The following is a 22894-nucleotide window of genomic DNA, read 5'->3' as shown; positions in this document are numbered from 1 at the left end:
TCAGCAGAAAAGAAAAAATGCGTTTGGTTTAATGATTGCCATTATCATCACACTTACAGAAAAACTGAAGAAACAATTAAATAAAATAAACAGTTAACGCAATGAAAAGTAGTTTTGGTGACATTTTTTTAATAATACCATTCCTTTTTGATATAAACTTCTTTCCTACAGGTGTTTAGATAGGCTTTCTTTTTTCTTTATTTTATTTTTTATATAAAAAGCTGCAGTAAAATCAGTTCAGCACTAGTCCTATGCCCTACAGCACATTCCATTAGACTGGAAAACTTTGGTTTGATATTTAAATCCTGCAAAAAGCAACAAAGCCAAACTAACCAATGCAAATCATTTTTCCTCTCTCTGTGTTCTGGCAGGTATTGTGAAAGGCAGCGTCCTGCAGCTCGCTGCCTTTATACTCTGATATTTTTAACCAGCTGGGCTTACGCAAAGCAAATTCCGGTTCTGTCCACAAGCCAAGTGGAAATGGACACTGCTTCCTCAGGAAAAACTAGACACTTGCTTCCTCTACTTGCACTCTGTGGTCACCGTTAGATACTTAGCTGAAGATAGACACACGCAGGATAACTATTTAGTAAATATATATATATACATATATATATATTGCTTTATTAATGGTCAACTACTTATGCAAAATGAAGCCTGCAAGATTATTTGTCTCAGTATCCCACATACTGAAAGATACTGAAGGAAAAACCAAAACTAAAAGCCACTGAAAACTTGAATTCTCGCACAGAAAAAACTATCTTGTATCTTGTTCCATCAAAAGTATTATCAAACCCAGGTCATGTAAAATAACAACTAGCCCAGAATAGAGAGACAGGTCAAGATAAAGAATCGCCCTGGGCTCAGGTTTCTCCTTTTGTGACTCGCTTTTCTGAAAGGGAGGAAGTCTTTCAGCTCAAGTGTTTTCTAAACACAATTACTTTAGATTACAGTTAAGAGGACAGACAGAGAGAGCCAAGGCATCTCATCCTGGAAACACTGAAATTGTTCCTGAGCTAAGGAGATAAAAAGTGGTTTATCTTGTTCAATTGTTTGTGTTTCTAAGTTTAAAAGCTTTCCTCCCTGTCCTCTTTAAAATTAGAATATTCTATTTTTTGTTGTCTGAATTTCCTTGACTGGTCACTTAAATACTTGTCTTTTTTAGTTCACTGCTTTATTTTAAAGTTGAGTTGTTTTTAAAAGATTTGTTTTCATAGTGGAAGGAGAGATTATTTGCATTAGCACATGTTAGATGTATATGGTAATGTTTTTGGTCTATTCCAATCCCTTTACTCCATCTTTTTTGTTCTTCTGCTCTCTGCTACCTTTTCTTTGATGCAATATAGTTAAGTTGCCAAAACAACTCCATCTTTATTTACTGCAGTAATACCCAAGGTGGAAAAGGAAACAAGGCTAGATAAAGCTAATGGTTAAGTATTTAAAAATAGTTAGCTTATGGTTATGGATCAATAGTTGAGACAAATAATGTCTGGTTCGTCTGATGGTATGTGCCAGTTAAGAGGTGCTTGGGTTCATCCTAGAGGCCTGTAGCTGTATATATGTCAGACAAAAAGGGTTGGGGACCACTTTCTAAATGTGCCGTCTTCTTAGAATGCTGGAATTTTCCCACAGATCAACTTTGCATACTGTAAACTAAGCTTGTTTTTTTCCACAAAAATGTGTGTTGGCATGCTTAGGCAATTGCGTTGTACAATCACTGTCATTCTCTCATTTAGACTCGTCTATATATACACATTGTTTTTGTGTTCCTGTCCAAACAGTAGCTGTGCTCAGAACAGCCAGGACCAATACTTAGCAGAATATAGGGACACACACACACACACACACACACACACACACACACACACACACACACACAAACACACACACACACACACACACACACACACACACACACACAAAACACCAGCAATTATCCTCCATCACCCACAAAGTGAGGGGAAACCCAGCCGTTATCTTGGATAAATACGCTGCCTTGCATGGCATGAAAAACCAACAAAGTTATTAAAGAAAAAAAAACAGAAAGCAAATCTGTAGTGCAGAGACGGGTTAGTTACCTTCTAGAAAGATTTCAAAAGGAGGTGGGGAGGAGAGGAACTAAGAACAAATGTGAACTGATGAGAAGAATCATGGGAAAAAAAGAACAGCAATAACATCGGCCTGAGGACATGTAATCAGTAGTTGCGCTCTTCCTGAGGCCAGAGTTTGACGCCTGTTGGGTCAAACAGTCTGACTGCAGGCGCGGACGACTCTTTGAGTGACTGGACCAAGGATTTTAGACTTTTTAAGACCTTTTTAATGCCACTTGTACTGAAATTTAAGAACAATTTTACAGTAGCCAAAACTGAAGGAAAAGAAATCATAAACTGACATCAACTACTTAAGATACGGGAGCATTTTGCCTAATATCTATTGTGACATACTACATGAATCTTTGGTTAATTCAAGAGGCATTCTGTAACACACCCCCCTTTTTTTAGAATGAAACATCAGAAAAACAATTCCTAAAAATCCTACTAACCATGTCTTAGCATTTTTAAGACTTTTGAAAGACTGATTTAAGACATTCTAATATAATTTAGGGCCTTATTTTTTACATAAATAGACTCAATGCCTTTTGAGAGTTTTTAAGGACGTGCGGGAACCCTGCTGGACTGGACTGGGTTAGACATGCATAAAGTAATGCAATATACAAATACTCATAAATTACGCAGAATATATAAAATGATGAACTATAGTGATAAACATTTCATGATATAACCCAGTGCTGCTTTGTATTTGAAGCCTTCCAGGCACACAATACAACTGCTTAATGATAATAATAATGTTACAAATAGCATAGAATCTTTCCATTGTATTTGATAAATGGGGAAATCCTGATAAAAAGTATCCAAAACATTCAAATTAAATCATGAGGCTGATTCAACATGATACCATGTGCTAATGAACTTGTTCTATCAAACAAAAGATCACTGCACTGCCAAAATGTTGCTAAATGGCTTAGCTTCGTAAAGCTCACAGTCACTAAATGGTTTAGCAGCATTCAGCACTAATGGAGCTATTAGCAGCTAGCTGTTAGGCTAATGAGATCAGGGTGCCACATGCTTAGCACCATGTTGGCTGATTTACGTATCTCGTGTGTGTGATCAGGATCAGACGTAATTAGGGGCTGGAATGATAATGAGACACTGACTAAAGAAAGACACGGATGCAGTGTGTACACAAGTCACTACATCATTTTCTTCATTCATCTTGAATCTCTGACCTGTCAGAAATCTGGTGTTGTCACTGTGGATTAAACAAGCTTTTTATTACAGAATGTACAGTTACCTAAGCAATGGTTTCATGTAATAAAGCAATAATACTTTGCTACAGTATTTAAGTACTTTCTGGAAGTATCTGTACTTTGAGTTTTTTTTTTTTATTTCTATTGAATTTTACTCCAATATACTGCCTTACTAAAATGTATACTTTTACTCTAATACATTTTCCCTAAATTTCTGAGTTACTAAATGAAAGAGAAAGGGAGGAGGGAAGGGACGGACGAATGACGGCAATGGCAAGGAAGGAAAAACTGGATTTAGTTCTTTGTATCCTTGTAAAAATACCTTGTTTTTCTCTAAGTATATGATAGGCTCCACTTTTAAGGTGGTGTACTATATGCTACCAAGAGGTAAAAGTCATCATTTTTAAAGTTCTTGACTGCTTGTTTTTTGTTTTTATAACCACCATTTACTTGTACAAAAGGCATTTAACATCATGAATTACTTTTGAAAGTTAAGTACAGTGCATATAAGATATTTCATGACTTTTAATAAAGTTATGTTCTAATAGGTGACTTAAACTTCTACAGAGGCAGTTTCTGGTAAAATCCCTTTACTTTTACTCAAGAAGTATGGTTTTCAGATACTAGATGTATTGTCCTCAGATTTCTCAACTCCTATTGCTCTGCAGTTTAAAGTGATTCAAAGATAGTTGTTAGTAGTTTGTTTTTTTTGTTTTTTGTTTTTTTTTAATATGCTCCGCTTGGCATCAGAAAAAGCACAAAAGAACAGACAGTACAGACCAGCTTCTGTACTGCGCAGAAGACTAACAATGTCAGTCAGACATTCTCTCCTTTTCTGGGGGTTGGATTCATAACATATATTAATTGAATTCAGTCTCTACGGGTTAGGGTTAGGGTTTGCCAAAATCAACTGAGTTCCACTTTGGATGTACCAAAAGTGAGACAGAAAAATTACGAATTACATTATTATATATTCATGCTATAATTACGGTCACTTCTGGCTCAAAAAATTAAACAAGATGGCCAAACCTGAGGGCTCAATAACAGAAGTCCACAAATCAGCGGGTGACGTCAAGGTAGCTAAGTGCATTACTTATATGATCTATGGTTGTCACACTGAACAAGGCCTCTGATTGTGCGCTGACATCATAGGCTAAGGTAACACTCTACAAAATAAGTTCAAGAGAAGTGCACACAACCCAGCCATCATCCTTTGCAGAAATGTGATCACAAAGTTAAACATTTTCAAAATTGTTTAGTAGGTATCCTGCAAGATACAGTCACATATTTACAATGTACAAGTTATGTCATGTGCATCTATGGATGTCTGGATTGCTTATGCACAGAGAAAGGCTAAAGGGTAGTGGAAATAGTTTAAATAAGAACCTATAAACCTACTGACGTGACAGTGTTGCTCAAAACCTCAGACAGTTAATGAGTCAGTGTCTGAGGATGTGGTAATAAAATACAAGGAAAGAATCTGGAAAAGGTATTACCATATCACTGAAGAGGTTTTATCATCACTCAGGATGCACACCTGTACGTTTTTGCATTTAATTGTGAATTTGTGAGGAAAAATATATCAAACTTTTTTTTTATAAGTATTAAGCTCTTGCCACAGGACACTATAAAAAAGTGCGATAGTTCATCAAAACTTTCTAGTGAACAGAAGAGCTGACTTAAAGGCCAGGAGCTGTTATCCTACCTGATCTAGCACTTTATTCAAGTGTGCTGGGAAGAACCGGTCTCACTTCTTTCTGTCTAAGTTTCAGCTCTACATTTCTCCATAGTAGCCTATAGCAAGAGCTGAGAGTCTGCCTGGTGCCCGCTACCAGCCCGCTCTTTACCTCAGGGGCTGCTTACCTATTCCACCTCTTGTGTGTTTGTTTGAGTGTGTGTGTGTGTGTGTGTGTGTGTGTGTGTGTGTGTGTGTTTTCTGTTGCCGTGTACTTACAATAATCACAAACCACTGACTTGTATGTAAAGAAATACAGGATTTGAGAAACATACTGAGAAATGCATTATGCATGCTAGATTGTGGATGTTGCTTTACTGGAAACAGTAGGCTGGTTTCCATTAACCCTCAAATTGCGCAAAATGAAAGTGAATATAAAATATGCCTAACGGAAACACATCAATTTCGAAGCCAAAAAAACCCCTCCCATTTATTGCAAAAAAAGTTCTAAAGCTCTCATGCTCCCACGTATAAGGGGCTTGCCTTTCCATTACTGCTTGCATAACGCCTTTGTTGCCTTTGATTGGAAATAATGACAGCTAGCTACAAAAGAAATAAACCTGCTGATTCTTTGATCATCCATCATCTGCTTCTTGGAATGTTATTGCAAGAGGGGAAGTGTATAACATCGCAAGAAAAGCTGCATAACATTGCTCAATGGAAACACAGTCATCTCACAACTGGAAACCCACATTTGAAATTAAAAACACATCCAGTGGCACAAAAAATGAAAGCACAAAATAGACTTCAGATGATTAAGACAGATTTTCAGTGAAGAGATGCATTCAAAAGCAGCATTCATTATAACTAAATTGCAGCAAAACAGTGAAAGCTAACTAATCATATGCTTAGAATTTAAGGAACAAGACCAAAAGTCAAAAGTAAGATGAGAATGGATGCCTTGCATCTTTTTTTTTATAGCAGTTTTTGATTTGCATCGTCATTAACATTTCCAGGTGTTTTTCTATAGACCTCTGTCAACATTGAAACTCCTCAGCAACATGAACATGAAACAACATTAAATCTCTAAACCGTCTTTTCGGTCACAGTCACAGCCAACATCTGGTGAGGAGTGGGTCAAACCAAATAATTATTAAGCTATATTGGCATTTAAAGTGAATGTTCACAGTGCACAGATTGCTAACTTTGGCATTTTTCAACTGGGGTGAGCGACACCTCGCAAAGCTTTCATAAATTACCTTAGTTTGATATGGACACGCTGAAGATGCGGTTACTTGTGCTACAAATGGATCCTTATTCCTGTCCATACACTTGAACTTTCAGACCATCAGGTCTGCAGTGACTATGTTTACTGAGTACTGCCAGTCAAAGAGGAGAAGAAATCAAAAGCTAAATTTCCTAAGAAAACCACTGTTTCAAGAGTGGAAACACCTGCTGCAGGACGGAGTGGAGTTACTATGTCAAACTGGTAGAATAGAATGTTACACACAAAAGCATGGCAGTGTAATGGCAAAAACAATAATTCAATTACCAATTAAAGGTGTAAAATATCAACTGATTCGGGAGTGATTTTAAAACATTTGAATAGATTCATGTCCCCTTCTCAGCAGGTGACATCATGTCTTGAGAATGAGACATAATGACAAACAAACTGGAGCCAAAAGTAAAGAGAGAGACACTTAAAAAAACAATCTGAGCCTACCTGAGGCGAAAATAACAACTTTTACTGGACTACAGTGACGGTGCACAAGTGTACCATTTAGTTAGGAAAAAAAAGAAGGGAAAATCGGGTCCAGGTCCAGGTAGAAAAAAAAGGCTGAAATTACCCTTTAATTTTAATAGAAATATGGAAAACAGCACTTAATCCTCACCAGGCTGGCTTACACAACAATTTCAGAAAAGGTCTTTGTCACCACGTTCACTCTAAAACACTAACCAAGTGTTTTGAGAATTACACATGCTGATGGCCAATTTGGAAAAGCTCAGTTCTGTAGAGGGAAAAAAACCATTGAGGTCTGGACAGAAGGGTGAAAGTGAGAAAAAAGAAGATTTACAAATGCAACTGGCTTTATGTGGACATACTTTGACTTGGCAGCCAGACTGATGTAGATAACTTGTTAGCTTTGACATACAGCTTACAGTGTCAAATGACAGCAATTAACATATGAGGAGAATGCAAAGAAGGCAAGTGAAACCATTCATTTATATTCTTATTAGAAGCAGTTGTAACCTGGTATTTCTGGAACATCAGCTATTTTCCCTTTGAATCCTCCATGGTAAGGTTTGCTTTGCAATTAACCATTTTCTGGCTTTAGGACATGATCATGATCCCTTTGTGTACAACAGGAAAGTGAGCACAGAAAAAAAATTGCCCTCTGTAGCTCTGACATTTTCTAAGTGTAAGAACAGCTTTCATTGGTACGTCTTACAAAGAAATTACTATAAAGAGTCAAGATAAAATCCAGCTACAGAGAGGTGCTGTATGTTGATGTTGCATTTTCAATGAAAGAGTGATATTTTGTGAAACAACCTCTTTTGGTTTAAGATGAGAACATCGAAACCATGTTTATGTAGGGTAAATATTTGGGCGAATTCAACCATCAAAGCAGGTTAAGAAGGCTGCTATGACAAAACACATTAAACATATTCAGCACCACTGTTCTTCTATTTTCTATAATTATATATATATTAGTTGTAGGCCTATAATCTGTTCTCTGTGACATGGTCTTTCTTTGTAGATAAAGTTGCCAATGTGTAGGATTCAAATTTCCATAAACATTTTAAGGATTTCTGGCCTATGTTGGCTAAAAATCTGGATATTGGGGTGAGATTATTGTGTCAACTGTTACCAAAGTCAAGACTGAACTTTCAATCTTTTCTATTTTACTCTATAAAGGTCAGAAAACACAAGAGGCATAGCCATAAACGCTGAGACCTGACACCACTGTTAGTCGTGCAACTTTGTGCCATAAATAGCCTGCTCATATCATTACAAGTGGGGGGGCTGTTTAAAGAAAATGTCTGACAATAGCTGCGTCATTACAGAGGCAATGGGAAGAAACGTTGTGTGCTAAAACACGGAGATAGTGTTGCATTTGAAGCATAATGTCTATGTGATCTGTTTAGGAGAAATCATTGTGCTCTTGGGCAATAAGCGATAGCTCTTCGTCCATCTTGGCTGCTCCACTTAGCTCATCTTTCACTGGCTGAACTGTGTAACTTTTCAAACCAGCCATGATACTCTAGATGGACGCACGACAAAGGGCCAAAATCACAGCCATTGTTGAGATTCTGTAAGAGGCATAAGGAAAACATATGATGCTTGACATTTCTGGTTATTATTTAACACATAATGGTGTTCAACTCTGAATGTGTGTGTGTGCATGTCGGATTACACACACATCTCTGTGTTTGTTTTGCGGGGACCATTTCGAACCATTCCAACGGCAGGTCTGGGATACGAATGACAATGATCCGACCTGTTCAACTTTCAGAAAGCCGTAACCATTGCAATGAAGAGAAATTCAAATATCTTTGATGGATGTCAAATGACGTAGTGCTCTCTGAATTACCTCATTTCTTCTCCTTCTGTCACGGGCCATGGAGACAAGCTAAAGAAAGCGGGTGCACAACACGGGTGAGTGAGAGGCTGAGGCAGGACGCATTGTGTAAAACACACTGCGTATTCTGTGTCAATATGGTGTTTCATGGTTGGCTTAAGAGTTCAATTCCCAGCAGGGCCACCCATGCAGACCATAAATCCAAAGGGAAAGAATTTTGCCACTAAAATATGCAGCACTAAGTGAGTTATTGCCACTCACTGTTACAGAGTTTTGAGGAGACATGAACCATTTCAGGCTTATTTCACAACATGGAGATGGTTGTGTCACTATGAGTTTGTTGGTTGATCCACTGCTTTGGTAAAATATCAACACTTATTTGACGGATTGCAATAATACACTGCCTGACCAAAAAAAAAAGTTGCCACCTGGATTTAACTAAGCAAATAGGTACGAGCCTCCTACTGGATAATTACTGCATGGGCGATTATCTTTCAGCTGGCAACAAGTTATTTAACCCCAACTGGTGCAATGAGTTGCTTCTCATTTCCTAAACAACCATGCTGAAAGACACATCCCATGGTCGTGGAAAAGATGTTAGTCTGTTTGAGAAGGGTCAAATCATTGGCATGCATCAAGCAGAGAAAACATCTAAGGAGATTGCAGAAACTACTAAAATTGGGTTAAGAACTGTCCAACGCATTATTAAAAACTGGAAGGATAGTGGGGACCCATCGTCTTCGAGGAAGAAATGTGGCCGGAAAAAAATCCTGAATGATCGTGATCACTTAAACGTTTGGTGAGATCAAATCGAAAAAAAACAACAGTAGAACTCAGGGCTATGTTTAATAGTGAAAGTAAGAGCATTTCCACACACACAATGCGAAGGGAACTCAAGGGATTGGGACTGAACAGCTGTGTAGCCTTAAGAAACCACTAATCAGTGAGGCTAACCAGAAAAAAAGGCTTCAATTTGCTAGGGAGCATAAAGATTGGACTCTGGAGCAATGGAAGAAGGTCATGTGGTCTGATGAGTCCAGATTTACCCTGTTCCAGAGTGATGGGCGCATCAGGGTAAGAAGAGAGGCAGATGAAGTGATGCACCCATCATGCCTAGTGCCTACTGTACAAGCCTGTGGGGGCAGTGTTATGATCTGGGGTTGCTGCAGTTGGTCAGGTCTAGGTTCAGCAACAGTATGTGCTCAAAGAAGGTCATCTGACTGCCTGGATATACTGAATGACCAGGTTATTCCATCAATGGATTTTTTCTTCCCTGATGGCACAGGCATATTCCAAGATGACAATGCCAGGATTCATCGGGCTCAAATTGTGAAAGACTGGTTCAGGGAGCATGAGACATCATTTTCACACATGGATTGGCCACCACAGAGTCCAGACCTTAACCCCATTGAGAATCTTTGGGATGTGCTGGAGAAGGCTTTGCGCAGCGGTCAGACTCTACCATCATCAATGCAAGAGCTTGGACATTTGAGGTTTAAAATAAACTATCTTCTCCACAACTAGATTGATTGCCATGGGTTTTGGTACATTCATTTTCCCCTCAGAATAAACTGTAATAATCTGGGTGATCCCTCAACTGTCAGGTCAAATTTTCAATTTGTGCAATACTGCACTTTATGTCTAAATAGATGCAGAATTAATGGCATTCCCATCAGCCTCAGATTTACTTAGTCTTTGGTGCAAATTGGCAAATATTAACACACTGACATGCAAAACTAAGAAGGTGAACATGAAAAATATTATTCCTTGTTAGAATTGTCATCGAGAGACCCAGGTATTAGCATTTAGCTCAAAGTACTGTTGCATCGAAGATGCATTATTTTGAGTTTGCCATCTGAGTACTAGCATGGTATCTTTGCATTTTGAATATATCACTGATGAGTCACTAGTTGGGTGACAAATGCAGAGACTCTTCTTTAACTGACTGAAGATGTGAGGTCTCTACAGTCTACTACTCTGTTGATATGCTTTTATTTTTATCTTACCCAGGGCTTTAACTGGACTATGACAATGACTGTGAAAACTTAAGTTACAGCAACCTTTTTACTGGAACCAAAGAGTCTGAACATGACTCTTTCGTTCCAGTAAAAACACTGGTATAACGTCAGGAAAAATTGCTCATGAGATGGCCTTTTTTAGTTGTTTGCTTTCAATGCTGTATGTGGAAGTAAGCCCACTGCTCTTTATTTGTAAATCTAGATGGTTGTGTAACATTTGCATTGCACCATTTTTCACTTGCTCTTCCTTAGCATGAACAGTAAATATAGACTTGACAGGCAAAACAGAGGTCATAATCATTTAGACAGTCCAGTGATGATTACAAACTGTGTGTCACTTTCTTAGTCTCGGGTGATAAAGAAACTAGTGAAATACAGTATGTGAGTCATGTCAAGCCTCCATTTCGGATTTGGATTACATTGTAGCTTGCAGGGAAAATATGCTCTATCCGATTGTTGAGTAACAGCAGTGAAATGTCAAAATTAATTGTAATGCGTCAATTACTTATTGGTAATATGTGAGTGGTTGGAACTTATAAACCACTTTTATGTATTTATTTATTTTACTTATTAGTGTTATCATGCAGCCCTCTGAAAAGGGCAAATACAAGGAAAGATAGAAGCCTTCTCTTAATATTGTGCAGACATATTATCATATGTATTTCACTGTAGAGGCCATATTCTTGATAGCAGTATGCTAGGTTTGGTTGGATCTCATATGGAGGAATGGTGGAAGGGCCAGTGAGGATTCTTGTCTCTGAAATATGACAGATTATTATTCAAAGCAAAAGTGTTGTGATACAAATAGTATTTTCAAAATTCAATTTTAATTTAAAAATTGGATTCTTCTTTGTTTAATATTCACAATAACATAATAAAGATAGCCATAAATTTATTTGTTTTAAAAATTACAATAATGCCAAAATTTTATAGCCACGCTAGCAGTGGTTCTTTGAGCTACATGCTAACGTCAGCATGCCAACATGTTGACCGTGAAAAAGCTAACGTGCCGATGATTAGCAAGTAACATATAGGCCTACCACGTTTGTCATCTGAGTTTGCAAAATTGCAAATTACTCTGCCTATGACGAGCTAGTAATTGTTGCCTTCATGGGTTGGATTGGTTAGAGTAAGAATGTCAGGTTAAGCTGAGCAAGGGCAAAGTAAGGCGGGCCATTCCTCTCTATCCTAGGAAACACAAATTCATTCTCAGTTTGGTGAAACAATGATAACATTTGTTAATTACCACAAAAACAAGGTATTACTAAGGCTAATGACAAAATCCATTTCCAACACAATACATCTGGATGGGCATAATTGTCCAAGGCAGAACATCCAGTAGTTTTTCTCTTCATAAAGTTTAGAAAATGTCAGCCTGATGGCTGCACCAGAGGAAAAGTCGGGGGATTACCTACATTTCCAAGGTTCATCATCTGAGGACCATGAATGTACAACTTCGCTCAGTCTAGATCAAAGTTGTAGAGTCATTAATGGAGCCATCCCTTGTTCAGTTTAAAAGCAGCTGTGCTTCTGGAATTATTTCTGCCTTTTGAGGAGCTCTGACCGCAGAGCATGTTTGTGCAGGCCAAACTGCACCTTTATCAGCTGGCAGCACATTTTACATCACATGCTTTTACATCACGTTGTCTCTGACAGCGAACAATGTGTCGTCATGTGCATCCTGCTGAGCAACGTGTGTTGAACACAGCATGTGGAGTGGCTGCATGATGCAAAGCTGTGCAGGACACAGTTTGAAGACTGACTTTTTAGTAAAAATATGTTTTCAGAACCCCCCAAAAAATGTGATGCACAAAAATCTACCCAACATGAAAATGAGAGAGAGACACAAACTTTGTGTTCTGTCTCTGTTTATTCTCAAATCTGGCAGCTGAGTGCCCTGAAAGCCAGGAGACAGACAGGAGAGCAAATAATTACCTTTCCCAGGTAGCCGCATTGATTGTTGGGGGCTGGAAGATGAGTGAAGGGGGCTCTGTGTGTTTATGTGTGTGTGTGTGTGTGACCGAAAACGGCATGTCCTTTTGACCTTGCGGTGCTGCAGACACACACAGAGAGACGGTTTTGTGTCCCCAGACAAGAGGTCTGCTTTCACCTGAACAGGCTTGGCCAATTACACCCCCCCTCAGCAGAGACAAAGGAAAGCAGAGCAAGATGAGTGACTGGGACCAGGCTGGGAGCCGCTTCATTAGAGGAGGAGGGGTGAGGTGGTTTGGGTAACAGCAGAGAGGAAAATTTTGGCAGATTTTACAAACAAAAACTACTTCCCTGTATCTTTCACTTTGCAGATTTAAACAGAAAGGTGAAAAATCACTTTATTTTTACAGTTATGTAGTCCCAACAGCAATGGCATATTTGTGGTTCATGATGTTCAACAGGGAGGCTGGTTTTGGCCAAATGGCATTCCTCTGTGCCTCCAGGTGTGTGAACAGGTTCAGACAAGGCCACAAGCACACACACTGCGGCTTTATACAAAGGTTTGTTATTGCCGTAAGCATCAGCTGGCATCAGATCACATCTGGTGAGTTCATACCAAAGTCTGGCAAAGGATCCACATTCCTTCTGTGTGTGTGTTTGAGCGGTAATGACAGTGAAAGCGTGTGAATATCTCAACATCTAACTTCGAAACTGACATTAGGTCTACTTCATTTGATCTCACACTGGCACTGATGTAACACAAAGAGACATCTGCACACGGAACAAATTTGAATATTTATGTCTTGCTGGTACAAATTAAAAATTATGTAATGATTCTGCATGTTAATCTTGTTTATTTTTAAATGCTGACATAACTTATCAACACTAAATCATTTTTGCTGTACTTAAATTAATTTTAAGTAACAGATATCTGCTTATAAATATAAAATCTGTATGCAAAGGGAGAAGATTTTGGTATTGGAAGTGTTATTGTTTATGATCGGCTATAGTCTGATGACAATTCAGCCTTTTATTATGATTTTTTTTTTAGATACAATAAAATCATTTGCATTTATTTTTATTTATTTTTTTGATAGTTTTGGGGGGGGCATTTTTACCTTTAATTGATAGGATGGCACAAGTGTGAAAGGGGGGGAAAGAGAGGGGTGACATGCAGCAAAGGGCTGAGGCCAGAATTGCACTCGCAGCTGCTGCGGCGAGGACACAGCCTCTATACATGGGGCACCCGCTCCATCCACTGAGCCACCAGACACCCCCATATGCATTTATACTCAGGTTACAGATGTCATCTCTCAACTCTGTTACCATTCCCACTTGTTAAGTAAGTTGCCAATCAGATGGCAAACAATGACCAACACATAGAAGAGGAGATTTTGGCCCTGAAATCTGGATATCCATTGACTACATCAAAACCCCCTGAAATATTTGCCGTTGCCTGCAGAGCCTAAATCATTGTCAGGCGTCTAGTCAATGGGATCTCAGATTGTCCTTTAATAAGAACATTTTAAAGGCATTTGACAACAAAGGTGCAAAAACCTGCCAACGATGAAAATGTTGTGTAAGAAGTTAGAGTAAATTAGAGTTTAATGAGACGGTGCAGATGAAAAACATTTGACTAAAATGATTTTCCTCAAGGGAAAAGCAATCAGTTATTAAGCCATGTGACTGACAGTTAAATGTGATGTTAAGTAAAACAGTTTGGGGCTTGGGGCATTGATTCATTCAATTACACAGGTCCTTAGCTTTTTCTTTTCCTCCTTTTTTCTTTTGGCAAATATTCTGTCCTAAGAGCAGTGGAGGTGGAGTTGTGAGTCTATGAAGACAAGCAGCATGACACCACGTCTGAGCAGGTGGATTTACCTTTGACTCTTTAAAGATAACCACGTCGAAGTATCACTGTCACCTTGAAAAATGGAGCTACAAATGATTTTTTTCGACACATTCTTCTTCCTTTTAAAAATCTCACGCCTCCATTATCCACAATGCAATGGGGTCACGGATAGTTCAGTCAGACATTTAGGTGCGTTCCTGTATGCTAGTAGCGGCTAATGTAGACTGCCTTTAGTCTCAAGAAGAGATGAGGATCATCATGATTTTATATAAACTGATAGTGTATTGATAATCTTATTAATCATACTCTGAAATATAGGGCAAAAAAATAAAGACACAAAATGAAAAGATATGAAAAGATTCAACAGTTATTACAACAGGTTTAACGCCTGTGATCCTCTCCCTGCAGATGAAAATATTAACAACCATAAGCAATACAAAATTAATTATCTTTGGTTGTCAGGACAACTCACACTGGGTGCACTGATAAATACTCACTCTGAGTACCACAGTGCAAACTGCTCTGTTCGTAAATTTGGAGTGCTGTTGTAATATACTGTTATACTGGATATTTAGAGCACCACACTCTCAGAATGGCAGAGTGTACACTGGGCACTCTGAGGAGATGGAGCGGCAGATTGAAAAATGCTGTGAATGTGCTTGACAGTTAATTCACACAAAAACAGAACACTATTTCTTCAAACAACGTCAACGTAATCGCTTGAACGCAGCGATTAGTTAGGAATTTGAAAATGTCAGCTTTGTTAAACGAATTATCGTTACATAAATACTGATGACAGCGCCGCTTGTACAGGAACTTAGCAATATTTCAGTACTGACCAGTCAAGAACCCGTTTAGTAGGATACTGGTTGTGGATACCTATCTGTACTCAAATGACATCACTTGAGGCAATTCACAAAACTTCACATAGCTCCCTCACCCACAAAAAGCTTCAACTTTTTTTCACATTTGTAGCACTCCTCAAGACTTATAAAAAGATCTGGAACGTTGCTGTCATTCCATAACCCTGCACAGATGAAGTGAATGCAGAAAAGCACAACATTTCATCACAATAATTTAAAAACAAAGAGGAAATACAATGGCATTTACATTATCAGGCTTGTGCTACAACATTGAGACACTTGTATATAACTTAAGTATTTCAATTTTCTGCTTCTTTATAATTATAATCAACTACAATTCAAAGGAGTATCTCAGTAACACAATGCTGCTGTACTAGTGGAATAGTTTAATGATGTTTAGGTGATCATTTACTGAAACCAAGATCCTAATATCTTTCAAGAGTCAAGATGTTTATTCCCACAATTACACAAGTACAATTGTGTGAAATGTTTTTGATGGGACCTCTAAGTGGTATATTATAAACAACTGGACTTGCTTGAGGTTCACCTCTTATTTTAGTGGCTTGGTGAAATGTCTTAAAAGAAAAAAACTCAAGCAAGTCCAGGTGCCTATTTTATAGCACTTAGAATTACCATGTCCTGATTGACTGAGAATCTTCTTTTGCTGGGAGATTCCACTAAAAATAAATTAAAAGAAAAGACTGACAAATATCTAATATAAAGACTCCCACAGTCTTAACACAATTTAAAATTATTTTTCCTTGAGCTGTCATATCATACAGTAAACAAGTTATGAATAAGATAATCCATCTGTAACTACAACATTGGCCTTTGCTGCAAAGCTTGTCCTTATGAAAACACTTTTCATGGAACATCATGCCAAACTGCCAATCAATTTACGATTTCCATCCTGCTTTTTTTCATTTTTTGCTGAGGTAAGGTGTTTTATAATCTACGTTCTATTGTCTGTGTTGTGCTGTCAGTGTGAATTGTGGTGTGCCGTACATTAAACCTGCCAGGGCTTTGAAAAAGCTGTCACGAAGATATGGGGCTGTTATTGAAGCCATTATGAGATTTAGGCAAAGAACAGCCGCAGGGCCTCCTTCAAAGAGAGCGAGAGCCAGTGTTGGCCTCTCACAAGCAACGATTTAGCAAGACACACGCAATCATGCAATCACATACTCATGCAATCTCACACACACACACACACACACACACACACACACACACACACACACACACAAACTTACACTCAGGATACCTATATCTAATATGCAAATGCAGAGACAAGCATGTAGGGACACACAAGTTTAAATTAGTTCAAATGCTATCAAACATTATCTCACTCTGAAACGCATGCCATTCCCAAAACCAATTAAGCTGAGGTAATTCACAACCATAGACTGTATAAAATCATGAATTTAGCCACCACGATGTCACACATTGGTTTATGGAATCCCGTTGTAAAGCCTAGAGTTCGGCATGTCAGCTGTCACTGTCATCTTGTTTTTTTGGAGCCAAAAAAGACCATATTTGTACAAGAGGGTAAGGCTGTGGAGAAGCAAGGAGTGGATCTGTCTCATAAGCCCCTTTTACAAAAAAATTGTGCTATAGGACCACTATGAGGTCCCTTCTTTATGCCTCCTTTGCATTTTGACACACAGCAAAATTAAAGCAGCATCATGCAACTCCAGTGTGTGATTTTAGATAGCACGCTGACACTGCAGAGGCAAAAGAGGCATGACATTTAACACAACAGCATTGGCCTCTAGTGTGACATATGACATGTGCATCGACAGAACTTTCTTTATATATATATATATATATATATATATATATATATATATATATATATATATATATATATATATATATATATATATATAAAGAAAGTATAAAACCATTTATTGTCACTGTTATATGGAAGCTGACCTTGCCTTCTGCTCAGAGGGTATAAAACTCCTGTAGTACGTTGTTTTCTCAATTTGACATTTATGGACACTGTTCTTCTTCTTTGTGTTAGCCCAAACTGCTGCTAGCAGCTTTTGCAGTCTCCCGAATTACTGTATTAGTTGGACTAAAACTGGTCTTGAAAAATATATGTTAACATGGTAGTCCGACTGAAATGTTACTGTCAAATTTCTTGAAGTCGCACTAACAAACTCAGAAAATGCAAATTGAGAATTGAGCTAATCTTTCATGTATATACCTCAACTGAACTGGTCTAGGCCAGTTCTGCATATGCTCCTAGTCACTGCATTGGGCTTTGACCTGCAAGTCAAACAGCATAAATTCATTGAAGAAAGCCAAAACAAAACAAAGGTACCAAGTAAAGAGTAGAGTATGTACAAAATTTACAGCGCCAAAAAGTTATCCATGTTGTCACCACTGGACATGCAATCCCAATTTCTCAGTTTTGAGATCAATAAAGTATATCTATCTATCTATCTATCTAACCCATACGCCACTTGATAAATTGCTTGGTGTGCAAGGCAATAAGCCGGAAGGAGGTCAAATAGCAACTAGTTGAGAGGGTACATATTGCCACATACCACAGCAGACTCGGACATACTTCTGCCAATAAAGCGATTCTCTCCTGGTACTTGTATACTGGGACAAGGACAGTAGTCCAATTAAATGGCCTCATCGAGCTATAACCATTGCTCGACTTAACCATGTGTGTAAACATACAAAGTGTATTTGTGCGAATAATGGTTTTGGTGATAATACTATTGAGAGGAATCAAAGAGGTAAAACTGCTTGTTTGTATTTAATGCTACATTTTTTTCTTCTAGGTATGCCCTGTTCTCTTTTATGGAAGCAGACAACTAAGACTTTTATCTGTGCTGTCATCAAGAGAAACCCATGTAGCTGCTCCACTGACAATGAAAGGGAGATTTACTTTGTGGACTCATCTCGGGGTATGAGTCCATTTATTAGTCTGTTTGCTTTTCTCAGAAAAACCTAGCATTTTAGTCTTAATTTGTCATTATTTGTAGCTAATGATGCAAATTCCCACAGAATATAACACTGACAGGCTAATTCCTCTCTGCTGTGTAAACCTCCCTGAGGTGGTCTTTGTATGTTTTGCACGAGGCTTTGCTGACACACATTCATCTTTTGGCTTTTCAAACTGCTTTGACAAGTTTTCTCACCCCTAATTTGTCATCATATGTGCTTACTGACTTTGCTAAATGGTTACCCTGCTCTCTTGTCACATTTAGAGGGCTAATGGGGTCCACTTCAGATAACACTTGTTTGACCAAGTCTGTCTCCAGCCTTTAATAGTCTGTTTCAACAATCAGAGCACCAAAAGCAAACTTCACTGAAGAGGTAATATGCACAACATTAGCACATGGCTGCATACACTTAGAAACCTAGCAGTAACAAACACACACTCACACACACATTTAGTTCTTTCCATTGTTACCATAGATAACCGTTTACTGGCATATTTTTCACATGGAGATCTGAACATGTCAAAGGAATGATTAAACTGCTGGTGAGGTATTTTGAGGCAAAATGAGCTACGTGAAACAACTGACAGGTCAACCAATATAGATCCAATGTATTATGCTGAACAGATCCCTCTCAAAGTAACAGTGAGCCCCATTTTTTAAGTATTGGCTTATCTATACACAACATACATCCAACATGAGAAACATGCTAGCCTTGTTGCCAGAAGACAATGTTGGCGTAGGTTTCTGCAAACCACAGGTACATTTTATACATTATATCAACATTTTTTAAGAGATTAAGTATATGAGCTGACTTTTTCAATGGGAGGTGCAAGGGATGGCGGATGGCATGGTGCCTAGGCAAGATGGATGGCAAGCTGCAGGCCACAGTTGACGACCAACAACTATGAAACTGGCTGTTTTTTAGTGACTCATCTCTGCATTTTCTAGCAGCTTTTTAGCCACAAAATGTGGTTATTTTTTAGCAACCCCTTGCTGTGTTTTAACTGGGGGTAGTGCCATGAAAAAAATGGGTTTTTTTTCATTTTTTCAAAAATGTGTTTTTTTCATTGAGACATTGCTGCGTTTTCAGTGACTTTTTAGCCATCTAACTATAGCAAAGTGGGTTTGTGCCTATACCTAACCACACATTAACCACAGCGTTGGTGAAATGTCAAGTTTCAACAAATCTGCTACATAAAAATGTACAAATGTAATGAATCCGTGGATTGCAGGAACACATAATGCCAACATTTATTCAGAGGATTGGGTTGAACCTGCTCAAATAGCCAAGAAATAAATCAGTTGTTCTGTAAAATTACCAACTTAATTAGTTTTGCTTTGCAACCTGGAGCAGCATCACTTTTCTTGTGTTGCTTTCAGGTGCCTTTCACAAGCATTTAAACCTTTGAACCTTGAATTAAAATGGTTCAATTTCTCTAAAAATATGGGGGTAAAGGCAATGACCAACTTGGTAAGAAATGTCTCGCAAATTGCAAGAAATTAGTAGATTTAGAGAATTACTTTTAAAAAGCATAGGGAGAAATGTCAAGTGGAAAAAGGAAGTGAAACAGGAAAATTCTTCTGGAAGCCCCAAAACACATTTTTCAAAATCATCATGTTAATGATGTATTAATTTGAAATGCTGCAATTTAGGAGGTGGAGTTCATTGCATTAACAATATAGTTGGTGGTTCAATCACTGACTTGACACGTTAACCCACCCAGATAATTTGGCGGGAACAAATGAAAGACATTGTCAAGGAACACTTACCTGGCAAGTGGCAAAAAGTTGATATTGAACGGATCTTCTTCTCCATTAATTAAGAACACATAATAGAAAACATATTCTGGCCAGCATTACTTCCCCTTTAAAATGTATTTGTTTCTTCAAATTAGTTCTCTAAAGACATAATTTTGAGGTGACACGGTTGCCCGTCCTACTATGTGTGTATGTGCTCTTGCAAACGTAGTTTATTCTATGGATGGACGTCTGAGGCCTTTGTTTCTGAAAATGATGTTTGACGTGCTTTGGCCTCTATATCCATCCATACATCATTTTTTTTAAATGTAGTTGTACCTTCATTTTATGCAAAGATCACCATTCTAATGCTACTTACTGTTTGTACGCTTCACTGATTACAATCCTTGACTCTGCAAAGTTGGAGATATTCCTTTCTCTTCTTTCTGATGTTTGCACTGCACAGAAACAGAAAACAGAAAAATACAAAAATGAATTATTCACACAATACTTCCTTGTAGGTGAGAAGCTATCTGCTCATCGGCAAACAATGCTCTGTCATGTTTTCGTAGAAACCTGTGTGTTTATCTACGTTATCGCCTCATCCATACAGTGCACGCAGAAGGCCGGACAGTTCTTTACAGCTCTTATCAGACTCTGACCTCCCTCGTTTCCGTTAGAGAGAAAGTGCTATCTCACCTAGCCCTCTCGCCTGTCCGGACTGTCCACCACAGATTAGCGAAGAGGGCTGTACTTACTACTTGGACCTTTGGTAACCAGAGCTTGCTGCATGTATATGCACACTTTGTTTTTGCTTTCTCTGCGACATTTACATTGTTTAGTCAATATCTCTTTTGTTTTTATTTTTATTTTCAGAAGAGGTAGAAAAGAGCTGCTGTTCTTATCCTTGAGACCTGTGGTTATGTTGCTTGAACTTGTTCTTCTCCACAGAATTTATTTGGTAAGATAAGGAAAATGTGCATACATTCCAGCTACAAGTCAACTTCTCTAACCTTTAGGCTAATGTTGCTCATAACTGAAATAACATGGGGCATTTTGGTGGGGGGAAAAATCATGACAAAAAAGGAGGAATAGATGCATGCATCATTTAAGGAATCTGTTTTGAAAAAGCACCCTTGTTACACACTGGTAATTACTATATACGGACAAATATTCACTCATATGTCCCCTGTTGGCTTCATTATTCCATAATAAGTATCATTGTTTAATTCATGACAGAATTTATGAGAACAGAACTCTTTCTTTTACCTTATCATATACATTTTGATGACTGGTAAAACTAAAGGTTTTACATCTAAAATAAGCCGTGCACAGCTGATTCTCACAGTTGGGACAGAACGTAATGTGTTTTGTTTTAACAAGGTTTTTCCAAAAGCTCGGTGAGGTCAAGATATTAAGCTCCATTAGATCTTATTTCATACTTGAGTTGTTATCAGACTGTACCTGTCACTTTGATAGAATCGGAGAGTGATTATATCTTACAGTATCTGCTTTGACAAGCCTAATTGTTTTGGCTGCACACGAACTTGATCAACAGCAGGATTTGTGGTTAAGGATGTGGTGTTGCTGTGTGTTCAAAGGCATACTTGCACATGATGTCCCTGATGAAACAATGTTCACAATGTTTTATAAGGTGTGTGACACTGTTCACACCTTACGTTTATGATTTTCAGGTTGAGAGGGGGTTGGTGTGTATGTCAGCACCTCTTAATCTGAGTCAGTTTGTGTCTGTTTGTGCTTTCACTGCAAGGAGTGGTGTTAAATATTGGTGTGGTATTAAATTCAAACAGCTATCAGCAAAAGTGTCCAAAATTACCCTTCCAGTCAGACTTTGCAAAATGATGAAAAGTTTCAGATTGTGAACTAACTGATTCTTCTCCTCAAAACTGTATATATAATGTTACCAAGTTCTCTTGACTATAAACAATCAACAATACAGCTGCGAGTTTACCCATCCTGAATTTCAGATATATACAGTTTATATGGGAGTTACCCTCCACTGTTAAATACATTAAATGTGTTTACTTATTTACAAAAAAAAGTCATGCGATTCAGTATTTTCTCACCAGGTTTCTACTCCTCACAGTAAGGAGGTGGTTTGGAAAAGCATTTAGGCATTTCAGTGAAGTATTACCAAGCTTTTAAATAGTGGTGGTAGGCTGGAAAAACAGAGCAAGAATATTCCTCTCCAGCTTTGTAGGGTGAAACTTAAAAACAACACGATTTAGCTTGGACTTTTGTATAGATATTTTTAGTGTACTAATTCTCATTTAATTTCCTTTCATTTCTGTGTTTCTTCATTTACTGTGTTTGGATGATTCTGAAATAGCTTTGTTACATTAATGTAGTTAAGAATGGCAGTTTAGTTTCTCTCAAGGGAAGTAAAAAGAGGAAGGAAATTTAAGAGAGGAAAGAAAAAGCGGAATATTAACAAAGATTAAAAATGACAAAGATAAAGATCTATGTCCTTCAGATGCATAAAGACGGTTTACATGAAGAACAACAACAAAGCCAAAAACAAAAGCAGCAGCAAAGTGTGGCCAACTAAAAGTTTGAGATAGTTTAACTTTGAGCTGCGAATTGTGGTCAGAGAATACTTGCAGTAAATCCCTAAAAAGAGCCCTGCAACTCCTGTGACATGCAGAAAAATGCTATTATTGTCCTGAACGCAATGGTGGACAAAGAACACAACTCTCTTACTTAAGACAAAGTATATATACTTTGCTGTAAAAATATTACTCCAATACAAGTGAACGTTGCTGAGTCAAATTGTTACTTGAGTTAAAGTACTAGAGTACTTGCTTTAAAAAAACTTAAGTATTCTAAGTACAAAAATCTACTAAAATCTAAAATCTCAATGCATTGTTATTTATTGTCACAATACATTTACAGAACCTAATGACTCTAAAACAACCGACTAAATGCACTGACTTGCTTGTAGGACTTGT

General features: G+C 38.0%; 1 protein-coding gene across 1 annotated transcript in view; it reads right to left on the bottom strand.

Moving 5' to 3' along the window:
- slc6a9 (solute carrier family 6 member 9) overlaps window positions 1-22894 on the bottom strand; it is a 214310-nt gene that overhangs the window by 121705 nt on the left and 69711 nt on the right. The window contains exon 5 of the mRNA XM_088085097.1: window positions 20305-20383. The gene's annotated coding sequence lies outside the window, so the exon portion shown is untranslated. The remainder of the gene's footprint in view (window positions 1-20304; window positions 20384-22894) is intronic.

Source organism: Plectropomus leopardus, chromosome 12, assembly GCF_026936395.1.
Source record: "Plectropomus leopardus strain MGB_pleo_1.0 chromosome 12, ASM2693639v1, whole genome shotgun sequence".
Taxonomy (NCBI): Eukaryota; Metazoa; Chordata; class Actinopteri; order Perciformes; family Serranidae; genus Plectropomus; species Plectropomus leopardus.
The sequence above is the reverse complement of the archived record's forward strand: the minus strand, read 5'-3'. Positions and strand labels throughout refer to the sequence as shown.